We start from the raw sequence: 17,036 nt of genomic DNA, 5'->3' as shown, positions 1-17,036 counted from the left end.
GTGTGTGTGTGTGTGTGTGTGTGTGTTAGGGGTGTGCCGATATATCGTCCCGCGATATATCGCGATACGTTTTCGTGACGATATGTATCGTTTTGGGGGGAAAAAAAAACGTTTTGATTTTTTTTTTGTTTTTCTTGTTTTAACAATCATTATAATCAGGCATGCAAACAGCCCCGAGGTGAAAAGGGTGACAACATGTTGTTGTTTTTTTCGGGTCAGGTGTCACACTAATGCCCTATTTGGATTAAAAACGGCTATTGTAGCTGAAAAGCTACAAGTTTGCATGTCTGAATAATGCAAAAACAGAATTATTTGTTTGCATTTGCTTTTTTTCTCCCCCATATATTTTCATAATAAAAAAAAGTGCGTATCGTATCGAAGTTGTGAGCCAAATATCGTATTGTATCGTTTGGTGAAATTAGTGCACACCCCTAGTGTGTGTGTGTGTGTGTGTGTGTGTGTGTGTGTGTGTGTGTGTGTGTGTGTGTGTGTGTGTGTGTGTGTGTGTGTGTGTGTGTGTGTTGCGTGTGTGTGTGTGGTTAGTGTAGAGGGGGGGGATGAAGGGGAGGGGGTGCAGTCAAAAGGAAAAGCGGGGAAGGGGAGGGTGAGTTTTGAACTGCAGCGATTTGGGCCCCATCTGGTATTGATTTCCATGGTGAGGCACACTTAAAACGCATGGCTTTGAAGCTCTGGCCTCTTTCATTCTCCTCCGCCCAGATGTGTGTGTGTTGTTGTTGTTGCTTCCTCCCTCGAGTGTGACGCACAAAACCGACAACAGACCAATTTCCCAAGCAACCCCCCCCACCCCACCGCACCCCCCCCCCCCCCCCCAGCTCAAACCACCCCATTTCTCTCTCTCTCTCTCTTTCTCCGTCTCTCTCTCTGAGCAAATAAGATCTGTGATGCTTTGAAGTTCTTTTCCTTTTTTAAAAAACTATGGCTTGTTTTCTCTCCTCTCCTCATCATTATTATTATTATTATTATAAGAGAGGGAAACCTCTGGTTCCACGTCTAGTTGAAGTCTTCCTGCGTTGCCAGTGAAGCAGCTACTTCTTTAATGAGTGACCACCCTTATGCCAGTGTGTGTGCGTGCGTGCGTGCGTGCGTGCGTGCGTGCGTGCGTGCGTGCGTGCGTGCGTGCGTGTGCGTGTGTGTGTGTGCGCGTGTGTGTGAATGGCATGCGCACCACACAGGCATCTTTGCATGTTTGTTTTTCAAGACTGTAGCTCTGGTTTTTATGAGCATTGTTTGTACGACTCTGTCGTACAAACATTTATTATTATTTATTTATGTATAATTTATATTTATATATTATATTATATTATATTATATTATATTATATGTATTTAGCCACGAGATGGTACTGTTAACTACCATTTAATGGCACTGAACAATGAGATGCTGAAGTATAATGCCTTGACCAGCCCACGTCTGATGTGGAAAAAAGCGTCTCACCACACGTTGTTTTATCCCTTGTGCTCATCATCACATTGCATTTCAGCATTAATTTATTTATTTATTATCAGGGTTAACAGACTTCTCTCTATTGCATTATTGTTCACACAGCTTCTCTCACGCTCTGCCTCTGGGTGGGTGTTTCCACTCCTCAGAGTGTTTCTGAGTTCATAGTCACTCTGTCAACCACCGTACATTCCTCTCCTATTGCTACAAATGACTCCTTGTGGAGCCATTAAACTCTCACCCAGAGGCAAAGTGTGAGAGAAGCTGCATTCACAATAATTGAATAGAGAGAAGTCTGTTAACCCAGTTAATTAATTAAGTAATGCTGAAATTAAATGCTGAAATGACATGTGGTGAGCACAAGGGATGAAAATAACGTTATGTCAGACACCTTTGTCCACTTACGCACATAAAGAAGCACATATGCACTTGCACATAAGTTCACACAAAGACACACAAAATAACTTTATAGTTATCTTAATCAATTGAAGGGCATCATTTTATTCAGTTCAACTTCAGATGATTTATCCCGTTTTCATAAAAAATGAGCTAAAAGAAAGAAAGAAAGAAATGGCTTTAATTCTTAAGATTTCTTTGTAGGTCTGTAGGTTTGTAGGTACCCTGAAATGGATGTCAATTGTATGGATTTTAGGTAGGCCTACATTGACATAGGTTTGAATGTGATAGTGTAGCTCATTATTTAGAGTTTGTGTCACACGTTGTTTCATCCCTTGTGATTGATTGATTGATGTACTTTATTTAGTAAGACATGAGAACAACAGTACATGGAAGTACAAATTCACAATACAAGGTCTACTAAACTGGAAGACTCATTAAGCACTGAGCTTGTTTAAGATGAGATCCCCATGCACACAAATCATGATGACATATAAGAGACAGACAGATATACACACTACTGTACAGAATGTCATACAATCAGTTTACAGGTTACTGGTATGAAGAGTGAAAAATATGTACAAAAGAAAAAAGAAAAGGGGGGGGATGCTCATCACATTGCATTTCAGCATTCATTAATTCATGTATTATCAGGGTTAACAGACTTCTCTCTATTGCATTATTGTGCTCAAAGCTTCTCTCACGCTCTGCCTCTGGGTGAGTGTTTCCACTCCTCAGGGTGTTTCTGAGTTCATAGCAGGATACCTAGTATGATATACAAGATGATAGTAAACGTTTTTTAATTCATTTTAACAGTGTAGCTTACATACATTTTTGCTATTTTCAAATAGACAAAAAAAAAAGCTTAAGGCTTAAGTATTTCAACTGTTTCTCGTTTTGCTGGGGACCCCCTGGAACTCCCTTAACCTGGGAGTCCTTGGGATGCACTTTTAGAACCATTGGTGTATGTACTTTATGTATATTTTCTGAAACATAGTTATATAATCAATAATTATCTTACTTTGCATCTACAAAATGGGAGGCAACAAATCAACACCTCAACCCGAATTCATTCGTAAGAAAGTTGAATTATGATTTAATAATATAATATATAATGCATAATGACAAATGATTGATGCTACTGTAGTTATTCCTTTATGAATTGTTTGCTTTACTTTTTTTCTCTCAGCTGAATGGAGAGAGACAAAATGGAAGTAAGAAAACCTTTTTAAATAAATATGAACATGCAACATAACAGCAAATACAGTTTTTTTTTACTAAAAACATTCTGGCGGTTCTGTAGTGTGCGTGTGTGTGTGTGTGTGTGTGTGTGTGTGTGTGTGTGTGTGTGTGTGTGTGTGTGTGTGTGTGTGTGTGTGTGCGTGCGTGCGTGCGTGCGTGCGTGCGTGCGTGCGTGCGTGCGTGCGTGCGTGCGTGCGCGCGCGCGGCTTTTTAAAATATTTCCGCCGGTCCTCCATCTTTTCTTGCACTGCATTGCTCTGATCTAGCACCCCACCGTTCCCATTCTGTTTCACATATGGTTGTTGCGTATTCAAACCGTCGAACCCCCAGCTATCGTCCCCCGACATTTACCTCATGCCCACGCGCTTGACACACACATTAACTATTACCACCTACTGTCCTACTGTCTGGGACGACAATTGAGAGCAAACATTATCTGCTAAAATATGCAATTTAATTTAAGTATTTTATTTCTAATATATTTATTTCAATGATATTTTATTTCATCAGCGACAAACCCACGCTGCTTAAAAGTGTGAAGGAATAGCTCCCTCAAAATGAGGACATCAAACACCTCAGGATTTTGATCTATGGACCAGTAGGAGCTGGCAAGTCCAGCTTCATGTGTTTTTGTGCAAGCTCCATAATTTCTTGATTGTTTCCAGAAAGAGAAAGAAAAGAAAGGAGGGGAGGGGTAAAAATAAACGTAGACAACGAGGTATCTACACATTTACCCATCCAAACATGATGTACTGGGTAACAGTCTTCCATGCCGACATCTCGCCACTCCGACTAGTGGCTTCCGCGTGCGGTTAGGGTTAGGGTGAGGGTTAGGTATAGGGTTCGTTAACGTCGGAAAGGCGACATGTCGGAAAGCCGCCATGTAACCATGTACTGTACATGAGGTATAGAAATAAGGTGCATGAGCATAGCAGAGCATAGGGTATCGCTAAGTGTCAAGTACAAGTGGTGTGATAGAGTCAAAATCGGCCTCACGCTGGTGCTATAACAGGCCACTTCACATTTTATTTCTAACTGCATTCCAAAGTTTGCAGGCCCTTGGTAGGCAACCCAGCATGGCGGAGACATACCTGGAGCACACGTTCCTAGTTGATACTGGAGTCAGTAATCATGTAAAATGTATATTGTCAAATCAATGTCATGATTGTTATCACTGCTATATTATAATGTTCCTAGAAGCTGGAATTTGCTGCCTTTGAATTGCTTGAAAATCACTGACTTACAGGTGTTTTTACAGAAAAAGAAACATTAAAATCCGAAAGGAAAAGGCACAAAACTTCTACCCCCTCGTGTTCGATGACATCATGGGCCTTGAGGTTACGGATCGTGGAATCCATGCAGATGACATTAAATTGATAATGAAAGGCCATGTAAAGGATGGTTACGAGGTAAAATTACTGCATGTGTCACACCCTGGTCATTGTAATCATTAATGCAAATAAATCATTCAAACCATATTTCATGACATATTCCTATCCCTATTCATTTTAACGAGAGTTTTACGTGTTTGTATTCAGTTCAATATTGCAAACGCAATGGCAGATAAGGATCCTCTCTACAACCCTGACCCCACTGCAGAGGAAAAAACTCATGCTCTGGTTGTCGTCATTCCTGCGGACCAAAAGTGCCCGTTTTACGCCAAGAAGTCTAGCCAAGATAAGATGCATCAGAATTGCAGCCAGAGACATGGGTAAAATGACATTTTAGCTTGATGATTTGTTCCCACAAGATTATTTTCAACTTTTTGTTGTCTTCTGAAAACATAAATACCCCTTATAGAAACTGATATCGGCTGATTCGTTAACCAGATCCAAGTCCAGTATGAGAATATGCTTTAGGCCAGTGGTGGAAATGGCCTGGATTTGCTTTGGGAACCCTTATGCACACGCGCGCAGACCATATTGTACAATAAATACCTAATACTCTAAAACCAGTTCACCCGTGATGCAAGCTGCTATTTTTGTGCAGTATTTGAACATTATTTTTATACTTTTTAATTTTTAAGACAAATGTTCTCCAGGGGTCCCTGGCACAAAACATTTTCAGATGGGGGTCGATGGCTAAAATCAACAGGCGTTGCATCACTTGAGCTTGTAGATCGGCTATTTTCAAACAGCCAAAGTTTAAATAGGGCTGAAGTGGTTTATGTGTTTTGTCATAATAATAATTAAAATCTACAAAGCAACTAGTAGTTACTAAAGTTTTCAAATAATTGTTGTGGAGTAAAAGTATAATATTTGCCTCTGAGATCTGAGATGTATTGGAATAGAAGTAAAAGTACTGCAAATTGGAATACTCCAGTCAAGTAAAAAATACCTTAAAATTATACTCAAGTACAGCAGGCACTTGAGTACATGTACTTAGTTACTTTTCAGCTCCGTCAGCATTAGATGTATATTACTTAAGTTACTCACCTTCTACAAAGATGACGAAAGAGAACACACTTGTGTTCCATATGCCAACATTGTCTTGGTTTCAGAGAGCATGTTGGTAAATATGAACTTTTACTGGGGTCTTTATATTCCATAATATGTCCCACGTCCGTCCGGTTTTATTTACTTCTTGAGCAGCGCTGCGCACGTATAGACCCCTTAACAGACGACGTCACACTGATAAGAACCAGTATGCGTGCAACCAGTCTGCGCTAAATGAAACCCATTCTATCAGGTCTCGCCAGGACGTGCCACACAAGCCAACACACAAGAGGGGGTTGGGGTGTGCTGAAACTAGCGCACCCCGAAACAACAGGTTGGAAATTGATTGCGTGAAACAATCACCTGCGCATCCAGTCTCAATGTTAGTAAACAATTAATTGGTCTATCCTAGCAACGTGAAAGCGCTAACTCTCATTGGTCGTGTTATGAGTAATGAGCCAATGAGCTGCTGAGCGCACTCCCAGACTATGGCTTCATAGCCAGCGTTGCCAAGTCTGCTTATTTCCCGCAACTTCCCTGGAACAAAATTTGGCTTGTTTTTGGCTTGTTATATATTATTATTGTTTTTGTAGGTCGGCTGGCTCATTTCTCTCACTATACTTGGCAACACTGACGGACACACTTTGAGAGCTCTCACTCAGAGAAGAGACAGGAGGGACGGCAAATAAATCGTGCTAAACCTCATAAGCGATTATTTAAAACAAATAATAAAAAAGTCGGACACTCTGATGAGCGTTCCCACACGTTTTCCCAACGTTCCCCCGCAACAGTTGCTATGGGAACGCCGTTCCCATGCGTGCAACGCCATTTCCACCACTGCTTTAGGCTGTGGCAATCGCCTATTGCTGGAATCTCTTCGATGCTTCTCTCTCTGGTAGTTAAGATAGCTCGGGTTACTGCTGGAACTGAACCCTCCTAAGGCACATCGAGTCCCTTTATACTGTTAGCTGTAGCCCTAGTGTCCTTATGATGATGTCAGGTAGTGTCAGACATCTCCGTATATGGGTCGGCCTACATCAGTTATGCCCGAATATGGGACTATGCCGTCAGTCCTGTACGTGATGGTTATCTCTATGTATGGAGATCTGGGCAGAGGTTGCTGATGTCATACTCCGTACATATGGCACGTTTAGGTCTCTATGACGACTTGGCAGGTCTCCATCTATGGCGATCTCCATATATAGGCTAGTGCTGGCAAATATGCCCTGAATGGTTTCTACAGCCGCCCCACGGATTTCCGGTGGAAATACGTAAGAATCCGAAAACATTTCCTTGCATATGCCGCCAGTACTTGTCTGTGCCACCCTTATCTGCTCTGCATGTTTGACCCGTCGTACCTTGCCCTCGGTATTTATGAGCCCACTGCCCCCTAAGGCCATTTGGATAAGGTTTCTTTACAGAGTAGTGGTAAGAGTAGCCCCATGAGGACATTTTGGATGAGGTTTCTGAATTATATATTTTTGATATATAACGATATATGAACGCTTTCCATATTCTAAATGACGCTTTGCACGGGGTCGGCCGCCGCCCCATGAAACTCTGAGATTCTCATATCCATGTGTCTAACCGTGGGGTAGTGGACCATTTTTCCACTCAACCCCTTGACCTGCTGAGATAGTGGACCATTTTTCCACTCACCCGCCTGAGGTAGTGGACCATTTTTCCACTCATCCCCCTTGGCCTCCTGAGGTAGTGGACCATTTTTCCACTCACCCCCCTTGGCCTCCTGAGGTAGTGGACCATTTTTCCACTCACCTCCCTTAACCTCCTGAGGTAGTGGACCACCATTTTTCCACTCACCTCCCTTAACCTCCTGAGGTAGTGGACCATTTTCCCACTCACCTCCCTTAACCTCCTGAGGTAGTGGACCATTTTCCCACTCACCTCCCTTAACCTCCTGAGGTAGTGGACCATTTTTCCACTCACCTCCCTTAACCTCCTGAGGTAGTGGACCATTTTTCCACTCACCTCCCTTGACCTCTTAACTGGGTTGGCCTAACTGGGTTGTAAGGCCAGCTAGTCGTCCTGGTCTATGTGATCCGTGATTTAACTCATTTGTAGAGTCATTGTAGAGGTATTACGCCGCCCCACGGATTTCCGATGGAAATAGGTAAAAACTCAAACACACCCTTCTTGTGCTTCCCCCTTCTTTCCCTTTCTTTCCTTTTTTCCTTTTCCTATTTCAAGAAATGATTCCCGAGTTGGTTAACAAGGACTCGGCTCTGTCTCCCTCTTTCTCTGGCCAACATTTCTGACTCGTCATACCGTACTGGCGGTAGTGATGCATCCCGCCGCCCCATGAGAAGTATGTTTGGTGTCACGGTAGTGATGCATCCCGCCGCCCCATGAGAAGTATGTTTGGTGTCACGGGTCTCCACCTTCGCCTTGCTTCCAACTCGCTAGTGATCATTTCCTCTGAGCTTCTGTCCCTGTTTCATTTTTTTCCCAAGGTTGCATGCCATGAAGCACGTCCAAATGAATCTGGCTGCAGGTTCCACATTTCTTCCGCAGATCACAGTCTCTGGCTTTATGCGCTCGTCCACACTTCCAGCACATCCCTTCAACCCTGACCCAGCGTTCTCGCTGCTCTGAGGTTAGCTGCTTGAATCTATCACAATAGTTCAGTGTGTGCGTGGCATTGTTGCAGTATGGGCAAAACCTTCTGATGGTTCCCCCTCCTTCCTGTCTTTTGGACTGGCCCGGATTCGGAGTTGTAGTATGTAGCATGATGTTCACCGGTCTCCGATCTGAGTGGGTAACTCTACGTGGACTATGGCCCCTGAGGGGTCGAGCAGCCCTGTGTGGGCTGTGCAGAGCCCGCCTCGGGCTCCGTCCTCGTGGTCTCTCCTGTGACTCAGTTGATCGCAGTTCACTCTCAAGCTCTAACCAGTTCGCCAGATCTGGAAGAGACGGATCAGGATGCGTTCATCACGGGCGAACCTGCGGAACATTATCCCCACATCAGATGGCAGTCTGCCTAAGAGCTGATTAACTTAATTTCCGCAGGCCAACTCCGCCCTTCCTGCCCTTCCTGCTTTGGAGAGCAGGCCCACCGATGCCTGGACTTTCAGCGCGAATGTTCTGAAGGCCATGTTATCCTCCTTCCTGATGTGCGGCCCATGTGTAAGATCGGAGAGGCCCTGTAAGGCCCCTTGATGAGATTGACCGAAGCGCTTGGCCAGGGCCGCCATTGTTCTCCAATACGGACGAGATGAAGCTATGTTGGCCTCCGCCACCAGACAGGCCTCTTCCAGCTCCAGGTGGTCACGTAGGATGCGGAACTTGAACCGTTCTGAGGTGCCAGGGGGAAAGGTATCCTCCAAGGCCTCCCTTCATCACCCAAATACCCTTGGGTCAGGGGATTTAAGGGTTGGTATGGCGGGTGCTGGTCCCCGATACATCATCTCTGGTAGATAGTTGTGTCTACGGTCGACCGGAGATCTCGACTGGTGCCTTCTTGCTGTCTGGTGGGGCTGTTGATATCGCTGTCTGTGCCTCCGGGCCGTCTGGTGCGACCGCCGCCTGGTCCTGGAGTCCCCTCTCCCGCCGGATGGATCCCGGCCTGAAGAGGAGGAACTATGTCTGGAACGGGCATATCGCCTGCCAGCGTTCCGTTCTGGAGAGTGGCTTGTACGTCTGAGGTGCTCGCGATCCCGCCTTTGGCCCGTTGGGGATCTCTCGGCTGAGCTACTGGACCCGGTAGAGGAAGGACTGTATCTGACGTGCTTGGATCGATGAGATCGACCAGAGCGTTTCATGGTCGTAGCCGGTGATCCCTCTATCCGAGAGGGATCAGGGGTCGGCTCCGGCTGACCAGAATCCACGATGGTTCTTGTCTCTGGTGACAGCTCCTCGAACGGTTCGTTCCTTTTCATCGTAGCCTTGGGCATATCGTTCTCACAGTCAGTCTTGGATCCGGCTCGCAGAAGGACCATTATAGAAACTGATATCGGCTGATTCGTTAACCAGATCCAAGTCCAGTATGAGAATATGCTTTAGGCTGTGGCAATCGCCTATTGCTGGAATCTCTTCGATGCTTCTCTCTCTGGTAGTTAAGATAGCTCGGGTTACTGCTGGAACTGAACCCTCCTAAGGCACATCGAGTCCCTTTATACTGTTAGCTGTGGGAGGCATGCGTTAATCCGACAGACCTTTTCTCCGACTATGTGGCATCCGCGTGCGGTTAGGGTTAGGGTGCGGGTTTGGTTCGGGTTTACTGTTTAACGTCGGAGCACTGCGCTGTCGGAGGAATGCGCTGTCGGACTAACGTACTGCACCCGTTAGCTGTAGCCCTAGTGTCCTTATGATGATGTCAGGTAGTGTCGGACATCTCCGTATATGGGTCGGCCTACATCAGTTATGCCCGAATATGGGACTATGCCGTCAGTCCTGTACGTGATGGTTATCTCTATGTATGGAGATCTGGGCAGAGGTTGCTGATGTCATACTCCGTACATATGGCACAGGTCTCTATGACGACTTGGCAGGTCTCCATCTATGGCGATCTCCATATATAGGCTAGTGCTGGCAAATATGCCCTGAATGGTTTCTACACCCCTATTAGTGTGGTTAAGAACTAATGTCTCTGTTTCATTGTCACGCGAAGTAGCAGGTTGGAGGGAGAAAAACAATAAAATAAAATGTTTCTGCACTTTTCACAGGCATTCCACAAATCTGCATTCTCACCATTATTGATAAGACCTCTGCTTTGGTGAACTTTACAACTGGGCGCGCCATGGAGGAAGGCTGCGCCCGTGCACGCTCCGAAGCGTCGCAACGTTTTTCCTGCTTTTTAGTATTTTTTAGCCTTCTCTTTTTTTCCTACACCGTCAGGTGTCTAAGGAGTTATGATAGACAAGCACTTCTGGACATCAGCAAAGCGAGTGTGTGTGTGTGTGTGTGTGCGTGCGTGCGTGCGTGCGTGTGTGTGTGTGTGTGCGTGCGTGCGTGCGTGCGTGCGTGCGTGTGTGTGTGTGTGTGTGTGTGTGCGTGGCTTTTTAAAATATTTCCGCCGGTCCTCCATCTTTTCTTGCACTGCATTGCTCTGATCTAGCACCCCACGGTTCCCATTCTGTTTCACATATGGTTGTTGCGTATTCAAACCGTCGAACCCCCAGCTAACGTCCCCCGACTTTTACCTCATGCCCACACGCTTGACACACACAGTAACTATTACCACCTACTGTCCTACTGTCTGGGACGACAATTGATAGCAAACATTATCTGCTAAAATATGCCATTTAATTTAAGTATTTTATTTCTAATATATTTATTTTCAATGTTATTTTCTTTAATCAGCGACAAACCCACGCTCCTTAAAAGTGTGAAGGAATACCACCCTCAAAATGAGGACATCAAACACCTCAGGATTTTGCTCTATGGACCAGTAGGAGGCCAAGAGGGGCTGTTAAAAGCCCATATTATAATCTGCCATGTTGAATGTCCAACAATAAAACACATGTACTAACGCTAAATCAACATACGTGTTAGATTTCTTATAAAGTGCTTCTAAATGGCTCCAGGGTGTTAGTGTGAACGTAATCCGTGGTTTGTTGTGTTTAATTACTCCACGGCTGCTGCGAGCCTGCGACGTTGACTGACTGGGGTAAGCGAAAGTCTCGCCCCAATGCACGCTACCCCCATTTGTTTTCGTGGACCTGCGGTTCTTGTATTTGTTTTACTGAGGATAAGGTTAGAAATAAGTTTAGGATTAGGCATAGTTTTACTGATGTTACGTTTAGGAATAAGGTTAGGTTTAGATATAGTTTACTGAGGTTACGTTTAGGAATACCAGGTGGGCGACTGTGTTTTGGGGCGAGTGTTTTGGTATCAGTCAGCAGTGGGCAACTGGGAGCTCCGTGTGTGCTTGTCATCATTCTCAGCCAGGATACAAACTCTGCGTTCAGCGAAACAAGCTCAAGTTTCACACTTAGACTTTTGTAGAGTTGTATTGTGGCCTAATTTTTTATTCTATTTTTACAAATCTTTTTATTGAGTTTTAAAGTATTTTTCTAAAAAAGGACTGAAGTTTCAAACAAAGACACTGTCTCTTTCCTTTTTTTTCTTTTTAAAATTATTTGTTGAGTGAGTGCTGTCATAAATGTTTGGATGTTTTTTTAGAAGTATATTGGGTTTAGTACAAAGAAGTTTTACTCTGGTAAGGTGAAATCAAACTCCTCGGGTAAGCACTGACCCACGTTTAATTTTTTAAATATTATGTTGATATTATACAGTAGCTATTTTATTTGATTAGATATGTGATGTTCCTGACAATTAGTTTACTTTTGGTGAAAAAGCCCATATATTGGTATCCGTTGATATCGGTATCGGAAATTAGGAGTTGGACAATACCGGAATATCGGATATCGGGAAAAAAGTTGGGTGGGTCTATGATGGACTCACCACGCACAATAGTGGTGGTCCCCAGATTGCTCTTAGTCAGGTGGTCCCTGGGTCAAAATCAGTTGAAAACCCCTGCCCTAAGCAATGAAATACTTTGTTTTGTTGTTACTTTTGGGTCAATTTATTAATTATTTCATTATAACCCTTTTTTCATTATACCATAAGTGGTATAATCGATGGCGCGCCAGTCGTTGGGAAATAACCCCAGACAGATTCAAAACTAGGGTTTGCGTATCAGTTATGATTTGATTGTCTCTCTATAGGGTGGAACCGAACCACAGTACAGTACAGTACAGTAAAGTACAGTACAGTACAGTACACATGCATGATGGCAGCCAGAGCCTTACTCACTCTGTATCAATCTATCTGATAGGAAAGACTTGTTTCATTTACAGTTTAGATTGCATTTCAAAGTCTTATTCCTTTATTAAATAGTTCACCCCCAAAATCTTTTTCTCTATGGATTATTCACCCCATGGAGACGTGAATTCATGGATATTGTTTTGTTTTTGTCTCATTACTAAGCCAATAGTTTGATGACCAGGCAGCGGTTCCTTATGTCTCCTACCGGAACCGCTAAATTATTGTCTTAGGAATGAGACAAAAACAAAAAAATATCCATGAATTCAAGTCTCCATGTTGTGACTATAAATCAATAGAAAAAAAAGTTAATTTGGGAGTGAACTATCCCTTTAATCCTAAGGAATAAAATAAAAGTTTACTGCTGTCTTGCCTGTAGAAAAGTCAGGAAACAGATCTGGATCTTTTTTTTCCAAACACACGTTTACATTGGCCAACACACTTGCCTTTGCTGCCCAAATATATTTTCGGATTCAGCAGATATGAAATAGGAGCAAGAAGGAAATCATCCGTGTTGTATTTTGGATAGAGGTCTGTCCATATAACCACTGAGAGGAAATACAGGAGAAATGTTTTTCATGCAGCTTATAAATATTCTGGAGTAGCCTACCGTGGTGTGGTTACGGACCGCACATCATGATTACTGTTGTTTGTTGCAGTGTTGATTTTAACAGCACATTTTGATTTAGTTTTAGTCATAGTCTTTTAAATAAAATTCCATTTAGTTTTAGTCATATTCTAGTCATCTGAAATGTTTTACTGTTAGTCTAGTTTTAGTCGACTAAATATCATAAGATTATAGTCGACTGAATCTACAGTTGATTTAGTCTGACTATAATTGCCCTTAGATTTTCCGCAATTTTGAGCAGTTAAAAACACTTAAACCCAGGATTTTTCAGCTATTTGCGTGAAACTGTATCATCTGTGTGATCTCTTTTCTCACAGTTTCTGTCTGTTGGTCCAATGGCTTCTCGCTTGAGCGCATGCTTTAAAACCTCAAGGTTGCGAGCTCAAGCCTCACTTGATGCAGACTTCATTTAAGTTGCATTTCACACAACATGATTGTGTCAATTAATGCATGTTTAATTGTTAAAGATAACCTGAAATGCTCATTTGAAAGGGTATGTTTTTGCAATGTATGACATACTTCACTGTGAAAATAGCCGATCTACAATCTCACAACTTTTCAGATAGCAACGTTTTGTGAGCTTGTAGATCGGCTACTTTCGGAAGTTTCGGTTCCCAGGAGACATACAATTTCTCTATTGGTAAATGGTTTGTGAACCAGTGATCTATAGTAGTGAGCAAAACAGAGGCTTGGTCCATCAGGGACGGAAAGACTTATATATGTCAACAGACACTGTCAGGGGGGCCATATATCTAGCTCAATGAGAAGAAAGGCGGCCTATGAGTCCGGAGATCACTGATTTGATCCCTGTCCCTGACAATGTGTTGAGGTGATCGTGATTTGGCATTGTTAGGCTTACGCACAGTATTTCTTGAGGTTAGGGGTAGGCATAGTTTACTGAAGTTAAGGTTAGTGAGGGTTTAAAATGCTCATTTGTTAATTGGATGGTTTTCTGTCTCTCAAGTTCAGTCTTCTACGTATGTTTCTATGGCTTATTGTGCATATTACTTATCATTGCATCTTTCTTTTTTCTTTCTGCATTCACTGGCCCCGTATTATTGCTTTTATTATTATTATTATTACCCTTATTATTATTATTATTATTATTATTATTCACGTTAAACTAGTGACTAATGTAGTCAGTTTTCTTTTAATTAAACGATTCACTTATTCTGTTTGCATTATTTGAATGATCAGTTATAAGACATAAAAGTGGAGTTGATATGATGATTGAGTGTGTAAATATAGTGTTCCTTTGGAGTGAGTTTGTAAATATAGTGTCCATCTACATCATCAAAGTTTCATCACCTCTGGACTATACAGAAGGTCCAGGAGTCCTGGACATCCACAAAGGACAACTAAACTAAACACAAATGGAACCAAATGGACCCTAACAGTTCTGTCTTTCCCAGTGCACTCTAAGAGTTCTGGGGTCCAGGGTGTGATGTTTACCAAACTGGAGGTCTTTGACATAAGACAAGTTTGAGAAGCAACAGATGTACACGCCCACACGTGGTTTAACTCTCTCTCTCTCTCTCTCTCTCTCACACACACACACACACACACACACACACACACACACACACACACACACACACACACACACACACACACACACACACACACACACACACACACACATTGAGGGAGAGGTGTGGCATATTATCATTATAAATAGCTTTCATTTCTCCATGCTAGGACATCCAGTCAGATAAACAAAAGGAGTTTTGAGAGAAAGACAAACACCAACAACACAAGAGGTAAAATAATGAATTCACATTAAACTAATCTGTTAAACATCTGTTATAATAATCTAATATATTAATATGCAGATATGTGTATATTGACAGCATATTATCATTTTGTATAAGATAACTGTTTTTAGGTTCTAGGTTGTATCTTCTTTATATCCTGTTAAACTATTGTTTTTTATGTTTTTATTGTAGTGGATTCTGAGCTTAGATTTTCACATGTAGGCTATTTACCTAACCAATCTTTAGTGACAATAAAATGAATCTGATCAGAATTTCTCCATTCAGATAAACAAAAGGAGGTGTGAGAGACTGACAAACGGTGACAACACAAAAGGTAAAATAATTCATTAATCTTAAAATAATCTGACTTTTACTCATATAGCAAACATAATTGGTGACTTAATAGAGTCTGATGCAGTTAACAGTATTGCTGGTATAGGCGGTAGGTGAGTTTTTGGTTTGATAAAGCTAAATCATAATGGCCAATTGTTTTCTACATAATCCAGTGCTGAAGCATGTGAGTGGAGCTAGGCCTGGCTGAAAATAGGTGGGCAACGTAAAATGTATGTATTAATTCATTCGTATGTTTGCCTTAAATTTTCTCTAAATATTTAAGGAGTAGTTCACCCCAAAAAATATTGTTTTTTGGGTTTTTGTCGCATTCGGCAATACTTTGATGACCGGCAGCGTCAATGGAAACTCTGAGTCACATAGGTTAGGGTCCATTTGGCCCACCCATAGCTACGCCCCTGGTGGAGTTGTGTTCTCCACTTCAGGCCGCTCCGGTGTCGCTCCTACCATGTCTGAGCAGTCTGGTAGTTAATTCCTTGTGTCAGTTCTGTGTCACCAGCTATTCACTTTACTGTTGACTTGTTATCAGGCTCAACTGAAAACAAGTTCTATGCTACAATATATCAGTAGGCCCTATTCAGTCACATTAACCAATAGTTAGATTACTTAAATTGCAATTGTAATGTCTCAAGAACAGATTCATTTCTTCATTTGCTGATGGGTTCCCAGATTGGTTATATTGTCATATATACTACACAATAAAAACAACATTTACTTGTGATAATGAATAACAAAGGTAGGTATATTATCATTGTTTGTAAATTATATAAATGTTGTTTATCAGTCAGATAAACGAAGGGAGTTGCGAGAGACACCAACACAACACAAGAGGTAAATATATTAAATCATATTACAATAATCTGATTGGTATTCATATAGCAAACATGATATTATTGGTGAAAATGACTTTAATAGCATTAGATGCAGTTACAGTATTATAGTTTCTGGTTTGGGAAAACTAATACATAATTAAGAATATCAGGATTAAATGGATATTCCACCGCGCCTCAAGCCGAAATCAGGCTGATCCGGTGAGTCTCAGGAGCGGACACGTATAACTGAATAAAGAATTGGCACTGGAGCAACTCAGAACAAAAACAACGTTTCAATGTAACCTTACATTGAAAAGTTGTTGTTTTTGTTCTGTGCTTTGCACCCTGTGACCTAGATAAAAAAGGCTCAAATCCTTGCTCCAGTGCCAATTCTTTATATAATTAAGAATATAGTCGTCTACGGTAAAATTATGTGGATCATATATTCTATATTGATAACAAGGCACGTCAACACAAACTAACTACACAACCCTGAACAGAGATGATTAAGATAAGACACTGTGGATGTAGGCTATATGCAAGCTGTGTGTGCACACACACACACACACACACACACACACACACACACACACACACACACACACTCTCACACACACTCTCGCACGCACGCACGCACGCGCACGCGCACACACACACACACACACACACACACACACACACACACACACACACACACACACACACACACACACACACACACACACACACACACAATCTTACATCTAACTATTTTTGCTTTTAGAATGGGCAATGCTGCAGTCATCATCCACCACCCGCTCGACTTGCATCGTGAAATCGAGTTGGAGGGTGGCACATATGATGATCTAGGTGCTGGCAAGATCCGACTGGAGAAGACTGCTGGTGCTGCAACAGGCTGTGGAGGAACCATTACATTTAAGAGAAATGTATCTCAGGTCCATAGTGGCCGCAGCATGGGAGCACAAAGTGGTTACAACGTGGGAGTTAGTGTTGATGGGAGTGGTGCACCTTCTGCTAATGCGGGGTATTCAAGTACGCAGACAAAAACAAGCCAAACAAACACAGCGCACATTGTATCTGGTCAAAATGAGATGGCTGAGCTGTACGTCTATGTAGACTATGAGGGGAAGAACAGTGGACGGTACAAGTGGATCAGCAATGAGCTCAATCTGAA

The 17,036-nt window shown here is 42.5% G+C and overlaps 3 long non-coding RNA genes across 4 annotated transcripts; all 3 read left to right on the top strand.

Moving 5' to 3' along the window:
- The first annotated feature begins 2,866 nt into the window (after window positions 1–2,866).
- On the top strand, window positions 2,867–10,939 carry LOC311055157. Of its 2 annotated transcripts, none has more exons than XR_014601759.1 (3): window positions 2,867–2,932; window positions 3,047–3,071; window positions 10,854–10,939. It is a non-coding gene; the product is annotated as an uncharacterized lncRNA (long non-coding RNA). The 2 variants fall into 2 exon arrangements; XR_014601760.1 differs by lacking the exon at window positions 10,854–10,939 and adding an exon at window positions 3,610–3,723.
- LOC311055156 lies at window positions 4,364–10,271 on the top strand. The gene is made up of 3 exons (XR_014601758.1): window positions 4,364–4,508; window positions 4,638–4,810; window positions 10,217–10,271. It is a non-coding gene; the product is annotated as an uncharacterized lncRNA (long non-coding RNA).
- A 3,720-nt stretch (window positions 10,940–14,659) lies between the features above and the next one.
- Window positions 14,660–16,731, top strand: LOC311055160. Its single transcript, XR_014601762.1, has 4 exons — window positions 14,660–14,705; window positions 14,985–15,033; window positions 15,835–15,881; window positions 16,626–16,731. It is a non-coding gene; the product is annotated as an uncharacterized lncRNA (long non-coding RNA).
- The last annotated feature ends 305 nt before the right edge of the window (window positions 16,732–17,036 follow it).

This window comes from Gymnoscopelus microlampas, assembly GCF_963454915.1.
Source record: "Gymnoscopelus microlampas genome assembly, chromosome: 11".
Taxonomy (NCBI): Eukaryota; Metazoa; Chordata; class Actinopteri; order Myctophiformes; family Myctophidae; genus Gymnoscopelus; species Gymnoscopelus microlampas.
The sequence above is the reverse complement of the archived record's forward strand: the minus strand, read 5'-3'. Positions and strand labels throughout refer to the sequence as shown.